This window comes from Stegostoma tigrinum, unplaced genomic scaffold (genome assembly GCF_030684315.1).
Source record: "Stegostoma tigrinum isolate sSteTig4 unplaced genomic scaffold, sSteTig4.hap1 scaffold_89, whole genome shotgun sequence".
Classification (NCBI taxonomy): domain Eukaryota; kingdom Metazoa; phylum Chordata; class Chondrichthyes; order Orectolobiformes; family Stegostomatidae; genus Stegostoma; species Stegostoma tigrinum.
Genome location: NW_026728814.1, coordinates 683,260 through 695,119, shown reverse-complemented (window position 1 = coordinate 695,119; position 11,860 = coordinate 683,260).

Below are 11,860 nucleotides of genomic sequence, written 5' to 3'. Positions count from 1 at the left end.
ACTACTCTGTGTATCTACATCCCTTTGTGCGAGAATTGGGCTTCATGCTGCAGCTCCTCAGTTGCTGCACAAACACCGTGATTTATGCCGTGACCCAGACTAAGTTCAGGCAGCAGCTGAAGAATGTGCTGAAATATCCCTTGACCCAAATTCATCAATCAATCAAATTCACTCATTAATCAATCCATCCAGGATTTTCTCATTTCAGTTCAATGTTTTAGCAATGAAGCAGCTTGTCGCTATGGTAACAGACTGAGGGGAGTGATGGTTTATCCAACCTTACCGCACAGGGGGTCACAGGGAAACATGTCAAATTTTCTGTCAACTCACAGGCCAAAGAGAAAAGGCATCATTCCACTGACTGTCTCCATAAGTTCAATATGTAATTAACGTTCATTAAAAAGTGCCTAGCAGCACAGCAAACCATATTGCTGTTTGTCTTTGTGTTGAAGAAGCTCAGCTGGAGAGAGACAAACTCGGCCCCAAGGGAATGGGAGGTTTTCGAGACTGAGCTCAGGAGTTGCGTTTAAGTCTCTCTGTCCTTGAATCCACCTCTAGTATCTCTGTGTTTTTTGCTTTCTCCTATCCCTCCTTGCTCGCTCTCTCCCTCTCTGACTCACATTTCTCTGTGCTCCCCATCCCTCTCTCCATTCCCTTCCTTCTCTCTTTCCACCCAACTTCTCCAAACCACTCCCTCCCTCTCTTCCTGCGTCATGTCTCTCTCTCCCTCCTCCTCAAATGTCCTCAACCCCTTCTCTCACCCTCTGCCTGTGTGAACCACATCTCCCACACTGTTTTTTTCTCTCTGACGCCACCTCTCCCTAATCCCCTGTCACACTCTTTCCCTCTCTCTCTGTCCCCCTCCCCGTCTCTACCTTTCTCCCTATTCCCCTCTGTAGCCTTTGTCTCTCTCCTCCCACCTCGCTCTCACCTCTCACTCTGCCTCTGTTTCATTGTCTCTACCCCTCTATCGCTGACCCGTTTTCTCTCTCTCTCTCACTCTGCCCCTCCTCATTTTCCTCTTCTCTCCCTTCAAGTCCCTCACTTATCTCTGTAACCCCATGGCTCCAGTCCCCTGTTCCCCTGTCCCCCAGCCCTGTCCCTGGCTCCCTGGGCCCTGTACCCAAGCCCGTGCCCCTGCCACTCTGTCTCTCCCAAACACCCTCCCTGTCACTCCCTCCCTGTTGTTCTCTATCTCCCTCCCAGCCTGTCAATTCCTCCCTACCTCCCAGTCGCTTGCTCGCTCCCCCAATCACTGTCACTCAGTCCAACGCTCTCTCTCACCATTGCTTGGTCGCCATCCCTTGCTCCCACCCCATCCCCCAGACCCATCCCTTGCTCTCTGTCCATCGCTCCCTCCTGGCCCCTCGCTCCTTCCAGTCCCTCGTTCCCTGTCCCTTGATCCCATCACGTAGCTTTCTCCACGTCCCTCACTGCCTCCTTGTCCCTCGTTCCGTCCCTCACTCCCTCACACCCTCCTGCCCCTCGCTCCCTTCCTCCCTCTTGCCCTACTCCCTGTCACTCACTCCCTCCCCATCCGTTACTCCCTCCCTGACCCTTGCTACAATGCTGTCCCTCACTCCCTCCCTCCATGCTGCCCTACGCTCCATTCCACCCTCACTTCGTCCTTCCCTGTCCCTCACTTTCTGTCCCTCATTCCCCATCTGTTACTTCCTCACTCTCCATCTCTCCCTATCTGTAACTCGTTCCCTCCCCCCTCCCTCAATCCTCCCCATCCGTCAACCCCTCCCTGTCACTCCCTTCTGGTCCCTCACTCCCTCTCTATCCATTGCTGCATCCCCATCCCTTCCTGCCACACTCTCTCCCTCTCTGCCCCTCACTCCATTGCGCTCTTCTCGTGCCTCGCTCCCTCCTATTGGTTGCTGCCTTGTTCCCTCGCTGTCTATTCCCTGTCCCCTTTCCCTCGCTCCCTCTCTGTCCCTCCGTTCCTGTACATTCCTCGCTCGCACGGCATCCCTCGCTCACTCCCAGTCCCTCGCTATCTCACTGTCCCTCGCCCCCTCCCTGTCCATCACTCCCACCACGTCCCTTGTTCCCTGTCCCTCCCAGTCCATGTCACTCGCTCCCTCCTCCCTGTCGCCATCCCTCTCCCTCGCACCCTCCCTGTCCCTCGCTCCCTCACACCCTCCCTGTCCCTCGCTCCCTCGCCGTCCCTCGATACCATCATCCCTCCTGTTCTCCTCTGCATTCCTCCGTCACTCCCTACCTCCCCATCCCTTGCTTCGTCCCTGTCCTTCGCTCTGTATCTCACTCCCTCCTCATCCCTCCCTCCCTTGCACCCTTGCTGTTGCTTGCTTCCTCCCTCCCTCACTCCCTCCTTATCCTTCCCTCGCTCCCTGTCCCTTGCTCCCTCAATCCCTGTCCTTCCCTCCGTGTCCCTCGTTCTGTCCTCCCTCGCTCCACATCCGTCCCTCCCTCAATCTCTCCCTGTCCCTCCCTCCCTCCCCATCGCTCTTTTTTAGTCACTCGCTCTCTCCCAGTCCCTTGCTTCCTCCCCATCCCTCGCTGCCTCACTCCATCCCTGTCCCCCCCTGCCTCTCTCCGTCCATTTCCCTTGCTCAGCCTCTGTCCTTCCCTACACCAGACCCTCGATCCCTCCCTGTCCCTCGCATCCCCTGTCTCTCACTCACTCCCTGTCCGTCCAACCCTGCCTACCTCCCCATCCCTCGATCCCTCACTCTTCCTCCCTACCTGTCTCTCACACCCTCCCTGTCCATTCTTACCTGCTCTTTGCTTCCTCCCTGTCCCTCCCGCTCCTTGTCCATCCCTGTCCCTGTCCCCAGCTCCCTTTCCATCCCTCGCTTCTTCACTCCCTCAGTCTGCCTCGCTCCCTCAGCGTCCCTCGCTCCCTCCAACTCTACTCCCCATTTCTCCCTCACTCCCCGCCTCTGCCTCCCCGTCCCTATTTCCCTCCTCCCTCCCTCCCCATCTGTCCCTCCCTCAACCTCTTCCTGTCCCTCAATCCCTCCCCATTGCTCTGTCCTGGTCTCTCACACACTCCTTTTCCCTCACTTCCTCACTCCATCCCTGTCCCTCCCTGTCTCTCCCTTATCCCTTTCCTTCGCTACCGCTCTGTCCCTCCTTGTCCCTGACCCTTGCTCCCTCCCTGTCCCTCCCTGCCCAACTCCCAGTTCCTGTCCCTCGCTCCCTCCCTGTCCCTCAATCCTTCCCTTTTCCTCGCTTCCTCCTTGACTGTCCAACACTTCCTACCTCTCCGTCCATCGCTCCCTACCTCTCCCTCCCTAACTGTTCCTCACACCCTCCCTGTCACTTCCAACCTGTTCTTCGCTTCCTGCCTGTCCCTCCCCATCCTTGTCTGTCCCAGCCCCTGTCCCTCACTCGCTCCCCATCCCTCGCTTCCTTGCACCCTCCCTCTGCCTGGCTTCCTCAGCTTCCCTCGCTCCCTCCCACCCTACTCCACATCCCTCCCACACTCCCTCCAACTCTGTCCCTTGCTCTCTGCACCTCACTCCTCAACCCTTGCTTCCTCACTTCACATCCCTCTCTCCTTCACCCCTCATCTGTCCCTCCCTCAATCCCTCCCAGTCCCTCACTCCCTACCCACCCCTTGCTGCCTCGCTCACACCCTGTCTCTCCCCTGTCCCTTTCCCTCGCTCCTTACCTGCCCCTTCCAATTCCTGTCCCTCACTCTATCCCTGGTCTTTGCTCCCTTTCCTGTCCCTCCCTGTCCCTGAAGTGCTCTCCCCCCTGTTCCTCACTCTTTCCCTGACTCTCGCTCCCTTCCTGTCCATAGAACCCTGTCTACCTCCCTGGCCTTCAGTCCCTCCTTGGCCCCCTCACCCTTCACTCCCACCCTTTCCCTCACAACCTCCCTTTCCCTCCCTCCTTGTTCTTTGCTCCCTCCCTATCCCTTCTCCTTCTTTTCCATCCCCATCCCTCGCTCCATCCCTTTTGCTCCCTCTTCCTGTCCCTCCCTGTACCCTTCCCTGCCCCTTGCTCATTCCCTTTTCCCTCTTTGTGCCCATCCCTCTCCCTCCCATATCCTTTGCTTCGTCCCTGTCTCTCGCTCCGTGTCCCTTGCTCCCTTCCTGTCCCTCGGTTCCTACACATCCCTCATTCACTCCCTATCCCTCAATCCCTCCCAGCCCCTCACTCCCTTTCTCCCTCCTGCCCATTCTCCGTCTCTCTCACTCCTTCCCTGTCCATCCCTCACTCCCACCCTGCCCTTCGCTCTGTACCTTACCCCCTCCCCATCCCTCGCTCCCTCACACCGGAACCATCCCTCACTCCTTCCCTCCTTCCAAAATTGTATGATGTTAATATCAGGCTGCAAAACTGACTGGAGTAAAATTTGCTTAGGAAGAGGCAGACCCCATCAGGGCACTGAGCCGAGGTGAGATGTGCAAAAGGGGCTGTCGTTGTCAGAAATGGGATTCGAACCCACACCTCCAGTCAGAGACCAGAACACCCAGCTTTTTAGTGGGAGGACTCTATTCCTTGAGACTGGCTCCTTAGACCACTCGGCCATCCTGACACACTTTGGTTACTTCAGAGTGATATGTATGCCAGGGTAAACAGGAGAAAAGAAACAGTCTTCAGCACCCACACTAAGCCTGGCTCCATGAGGCCCACTGTCATCTCTCACAAACCACCGTTGTCCTTCACTTTTCCTGCCCTCCCCTGTTCTTGTCTTAAAGAAATTGCACGTCAGGCAATTACAGCTGACAATGCTGATGTAGATCTGGGATTTCTATTGAAGTGATACCACCTGGTCTATGACATAATTCTGCTTCTAAAGGTCAGTCAATATTTCTGAGTTATCATTGCAAATATTAACCACGAACACGACATGGACCGACCATTTCAGATGTTCACACCCCGTGGCAGTGAAGGCACTGAATCCTAATCAGCAGACTGTGATCTATAGACTTATATCTCTATCGCCCTGGTCGCTGCCTGATTCAGCATTGTGTCTCTCATTCTTCTGTGCATGATCCTCTCAGCTCCATCACGGAGTTGTCGCATTGTCTTGGTTAGTACTGCATAGACCATCCTGCCATCTATTACATTTCAGTTTCTAATGCATGAAACCCTACCTTACAGGGCACAGTCTTCGCTCTGTAGCGCAGTATTGAAAGCAATGGTCTTGTAAAGCACCGGTCATGAGGTTACTTCTAACTGGGGGAGATGAGAATGTTTGTACAACTGCGGCATCCAACATCTAAAAGAGGACTTTCAATATTGTCTGAAATTATGCCAATGTCATTTCTTCCACAGGCCAGCGGTGAGATGAGGTGAGGTATTATAAACTGCAGGTTGACAAGGAAACAATGGGGGACAAACACGGAGAGGGGAGCGGCCGAATGCTTTATTTCTTTGCTGTAATCAGATTCTGGTTTTGAAGTGTGAAATGGGACTGTAGAACCCAAATGTTTGAAACTCTACTTTCTGGGGGTTGGTCTCTGCTGACGCCTTTGTCACCTTCTGGGAAATGTGTCAGAGTGTTACTTTCTGAGGGTGAACATGTGGTCCAGTTCCCCAAGGGAACGTGAACATCTGAAATGGCCGGTCCATCGCCTCGTAGCACACAAGGCTACGGGCAAAGGCTGGAAACTGGGATTTTGAGCCCCTTTCTGTGCTGTAAAAACATGATGATTTGTCGTCAGGAAGCTACAATTCACCCGATCGAGTCTGCTCAGCCAGTCACTGAGATCGCTGCTGATCTGATAAATGTCAACTCCGCTTTCCTGCTTTTCCTCCATAACCTGAGGTAAACTCGAGCCTATTCACAACATCATATATTACCGATATTTTTCGGAAGTTTAGATGACTTTAGTGACCTGTGCATGTTTGCATGAAATTGAATCATATGAAATGAGCAAAAAAAGCCACAATTCAACCCAGTGCAGGGTCAGCCATATGACAAAAGTAAGAGAGGAAAAACGTTACCTCTATTTCTCCCAGCACAGATTTCTCAATTGACGAGTTGAATATTAGCAGCATTTTTCATTATAATTGTGGCATTTTCATGGACAAATCCTCACTCAATACACAAATAACTGAGCTTCCAAAAACTATTTTACCTCAGATTAAAACTGCTGTGTATCTTTTCATATGGCTTGAGGTCGCAATCATCCCTGCTCCATGTCAATAGAAGCTGCTCCAGGTGAGGTTGGAACTCACAGACTCAGCATTTCACGCACATCAATATCGTCACAGAAGGACCGAGTGCTTATCGATTGCGTCATTTCTATCTGTATCCCCCTGGTCACTGTCTGATTCACCATTGTATCTCTCATATTTCTGCACATCATCCCCATGGCTCTGTCTCGATTTTGTCACATTGTCTTGGCTCATAATGCGCAGACTATCCCGTCATCTAATATCACAGTGTATGTCTGCAGGCTCATTGCCATCCCCATTTCTGGTTATATCTTCGCGCTGGGTCACTGAGTTTCCCCGGTTCTGGGCCTGGGAACTGGGATTATATGGTCGTATGCAGAAATGGCTACTTCCTTGTGTGAGGGAGCTAATGAAGTATCCGATGTTAAACTAGATTACTATTGAAAGGTACATTTCAACAAGAGCCGGCACTATACACTGAGTCTTTGATATTTAGAAGAAATCTATCAATCTCAGCCTTCAATATATTCATTGATGGAATCTCCACAGTCTCTGGTAGCATCGTAATTACAGATTCCAGTCCTCCGTGAATATCCACATTACAGTGCACTGCATGGAAAGAATTCCTGTTGTGGATCTGGTGCTGTTCCTAACATATCCTCTGCCACTGTAGTTATTGCTTGTTGCACACCAGCGAACTCATGTGGTGCCGTGATCGTATAGTGGTTAGTACTCTGTGTTGTGGCCGCAGCAACGTCGGTTCGAATCTGAGTCATGGCAGTGGGCGCTTGCTGTATTTCTTTTTAATCCTTGTGCCATGGGTCACAGAAATGCGGCAAGTATTAAACATTTTTACGTGAAAATATTCTTTGAGGTGGTGACAATCATCTCCTAACCCCGGCTCTCCCACATATCTGCATTTGATGTGTCAGAATTCAAACCCACCACTTAGAGAATTTTCTCCCTCCCACAATCACGAACTCTCCTTTACGTCCCTCCTTCCACTTCACTGAGGCACTGCACAATCTAACATCAATTTTCACATTGACATTGTTCATTATGTCTTGTTGTGGTCAGTGTTGCTGAGTGAACATGGCCTGTCTCACCACCAGGAACTCTATACCAGATGAAATATTTAGATACTGGGATGGTGACTCAAGACTCATGTAGCATCTTTAACTGACACAGAGCAATGATTATAGGAACATCAGACAGGAAAAGGACCCACAGCAATAATGAGCAAAATAGACTTCATCAGAAAAGACCAGTTTCTGTGGCTTTCTGGATCATTTATTGTATTTGCTCATTTGGCTATAGCTAGAGTATTGTGTGCAATTCTGAAATTCACATTATTGTGAGATGTGATAGCACCAGAAACGGTGCAGAAGAGATACACCAGGGTATTGTCTGCACAAGAAGAGCTTCCGTTATGAAGAGAAGTCCAACAGACTGTGGTCATTTTCCCGAGAGCAGAGGAGATGTACAAAATAATGAATGATCTTTATTGGGCAAACGCATGTAATCGCTACCGCTTGATGGAGGGATCGAGCACCAGGGACAATAGATTTAATTTAAGACGAAGGAAGTTTTGAGTAAATTTGCAGAAAAATGCTTTCAGCCAGTGGGTGTTTGGAATCTGGAAGCCACTGCCTGCAAGTGTCCTTAAGGTGGACATCCTGATGACATTAAGAAGTATTCAGATGTGAATTTGTGATGCTATGGTATTGATGACTGTGGGCTAAACAAAACAAATAGAATTTGGACACCTACGCAATTATATTTTTTTGGTGCACACGTAAAGGGCTGAATGGGCATTTGCACATGATGCCCTCATTAGTATTGTGGTCAGTATCCCCGCCTTTCACGAGGGAGACTGGGGATCAATTTCCTACCGGGCCTGATCCAAGCATTTGTGGGGCCTTTCAGCAAAACGGACCCAGCTTCGATTTTAGCTTCAGCTGATGTCAGCATGGAGTTTGCACATTCTCACCATGTCCGCGTCTGAGTGCTTCAATTTCTTCCCACGGCCTAAATGTATGCGGGTTAGGTGAATTGAACACATATAACATAGAAGAGGACAGCAGAGGTCCTTCGGCCGTCAATGTTGTGCCGAAATATTACTCTGCTCTAAGATCAAACTACCCTGCATACACTATATTTTACGATCATCCATTCACCTGCCCAGGTCTCGCTTAAATGTCCCGAATGTATCTGACTCGAATACCGCCGCCAACAGTGCATTCCAGGCACCCGCTGCTCTCTCTGTAAAGAGCCTACCACTGACATCTCCACAATACCTTCCTCCAATCACCTTAAAAGTATGCCCACCGCCCCCACCACAATAGTAACTTGTGCTCTGGGAACAAAAGTCTCTGGGTATCCATGCTTTCTTTCTCTCTCATCATCTTATTTCCCTACATCAAGTCACAGCTCATCATTTTTCAATCTAAAGAGAAAAGCACGAGCTCCCTCAACCTTTCCTCATTAGACCTGCCCTCCAGTCCAGGCAGCATCCTGGTAAATCTCCGCTGCACCCCGAGTAAAGCTTTCGCATCCTTCCTATAATGAGGCGATCAGAACTGAACATAATATTCAAAGTGTGGTAGAACCAGGGTTTTAAACAACTGCAGGAGATCCTTGTGGCTTTAAAACTCAATTCCCTGGACAATGAAAGACAACACACCCTACACCTTCTTTACTACCCTGTTAACTTGGGTACCAACTTTGAGGGGTCTATCGATGTGGACCCTAAGATCCCTCTGTTTCTCCGCATTGCCAAGAATCCTGCAATTAACCCTATATTCTGCATTTAAAGTCAACCTTTCAAAATGAATTACTTCACACTTTTCCAGGTTGAATTCCATCTGCCACTTCTTTGCCCAGCTTTGCATCTTGTGAATGTCCCATTGCAACATCCAACAGCCCTCCACACTACCCACCAAACCACCACCCTTCTGTCATCATCAAACTGATTAACGCACCCTTCTACCTCCTCATCCAAGTCATTTATAAAGACGATAAAGAGTGGGGTTCCCAGAACAGATTCTTTCAGAACACCACTGATCGCCGAGCTCCAGGCTGAATAATTTCCATCTATTACAACCCTCTGGCTTCTATTGGACAGCGAATTCTGCCTCCAGACAGCCACATTTCCATGAATCCCATGCCGCCTAGATTTCTAAACGAGCCCACCTTCGGGAACCAAGTCAAATGTTCCTCTGAAATCCATGTGCACCACATTCATTGCTTGATCTTCATCAATGTCATTTGCCACATCCTCAAATAATTCAGTATGGCTTCTGAGGCATGGCCTGCCCCTCACAAAGCCACACTGACTATTTCTAATTAAATTGTGCTTGTCCAAATAATCATAAATACCGTCTCTCAGAATCCTCTCCAATAATATGCCCACCACAGAATGACTGATGTTCTGTAATTCCCAGGATTATCCCTATTCCCATTCTTGAACAAGGGAATAACATTTGCCACCCTCCAAGCATCTGGTATTACTCCAGTAGGCAGTGAGGACGCAAAAGTCATCACCAAAGGCAAAGAATTCTTTCCCTCGTGTCCCATAACAACCGTCAGCTTATCCCTTCTGGCCCAGGGGACCAATCTATCCTCATGTTTTTCAAAATATGCAGCACATCCTCCTTCCCAACATCAACCTGTTCGAGTGTATCTGCCTTTTTCATGCTATCCTTACAAATGTTATGGCCCCTCTCACTGGTGAATACTGAAGCAAAGTATTCATCAAGGACCTCCCCTACCATGTCTGACTCTGAGCGCATATTCCCTCCCACTATCCCTGGTAGGCACCACTGTTACTCTGACCATGCTCTTGTTCCTCACATAAATATAGAATGCCTTGGGATTTTCCTTCATCCAACTGTGGATGCGTGGGGACTGTTGATCTGCTTCATGTGTGAAAAGGCTTTCACAGCGGTTTCACACTGGAAAGGGGCTGTTTCCCTGCTGTGGGAGTGGCAAGGAATTCATTCAGTCTTCCCACCTGCTGGCCCACCAATGGGTCCACACTGGGGAGAGACCATTCACCTGCTCCAGGTGTGGGAAGGATTTCTCCCGGTCATCCAGCCTGTTGAAACCCCGACAGGCTAACTCTGAACAGAGTTAAATGTACATATTGTGGGAGGTGCCATTAAAGCTCAAGAGGATTGAAGGACTGTCAACATGCTCACACTGAATGGAGACCGTTCATGTGCTCTCACTGTAAGGCTGGGTTCAGGGCATCATCAACCCTCACTGTACACCAGCAAATACACACTGGGGAGAGGTCATTCGCCTACTCTGTGTGTGGGAGTAAATTCACTCAGTCATATAGCTTGAAGAAACACCAGTGGGTTCACAAGTAACTACAGTAATTGGATATTTCTTTTGCTTGTTCATGGGATCATGGCATCAGAAGCTCAGCAAACTTTTGTCATCTGTTCTGACTGGCCAGAGGATGGTTCAGAATCAAACTAATGGTTATAGCATGGAATCACATGTCGGTCAGAATAAGAATGGCCCCCAGACCCAATGGCACAGAGTTGATTTTCTGGTCTCTTGTCCTGTTTCTGAAGCAATAGTGAATAAATTGTTGCAATTGATTTAAAAGTGAAAGACCAAAATGTTTTTTGTTTCTCTCTCTGATTCAGCATGCCCAACTGTTTTCTCAGATGTTATTGACAACCTCATGGCCCTCACACCATCACCTGTTCTGGAGGGTGTTACAGGAAAGGAGGGATGGTCAACTGTATCTCGTCACTCAAAGGGCCACTGGACCTGAAATGGTAACTCGGATTTCTTTCATAGATGCTTCCAGGCCTGCTGAATTTTTCCAGCAATTTCTGTTTTTGTTTCTGATTTCCCTACATTTGCAGTTTTTAATTTTTTTTTCAATATTCATTTTGTCTGTTTCAGAGGAACCTCATTGATAGGTTTGGTGGGTTTTGGAAATTGAAAGTTGGGCCACAGATCAGGCAATGATCTAATTGAGTGACAGAACAGGCTTGAGGGGCTGAATGGTCTACTTCTGTTCCAAAAAAAAGTTTTCCATCTGTAGCATGTGGCATTATGTCCCCTCACTACTCACTTCACATCCCTGACTGTGACACTATGTGCTCTTACTGGCTGAGCAAATCTCCTGTGTTTGAACTCAGTCTGTTACTATTCAGTGCCCCATCTTCGCCTGCCCGGGTTTGACTCTCATCAGAGAGTTTTGTCTCGACTGCAGAAATTCACCAAAGATTCTCAGGCAGCACCTTCCAAACACATAACCACTTCCATCTGGAAGAACAAGGGCAGCAGATATATGGGAAGATCACCACCTCCTCATTACCCTCTAAGTCACTCACCATCCTGACTTGGAAATATATCACCGTTCCTTCACTGTCGCTTGGTCAAAATCCTGGAATTCCCTCCCTAATAGCATTGTAGGTCACCACACATCAGGAGGACTGCAGTCGTTCAGGAAGGCAGCTCACCACCACCTTCCCAAGGGCAACTACTGATGGGCAAGAAATGCTGGCCAGCCAGGGCCACCCACATCCCACAAATTAATTTTAAAAATACTGTGTGAAAAGTCACAACAGGAGGATCCTGGAGTTTCATTCCCCTGGAACAAAAACAAAGTTGCTGGAATAGTTCAGCAGGTCTGGAAGCAAATGTGGCCCTTCCTCACTCCCCTGAGATCTCCCAAACCTGTTTATTATTTCCACTTCTTCTTTCCTTCTAACTCTTTAATTTCGCAATT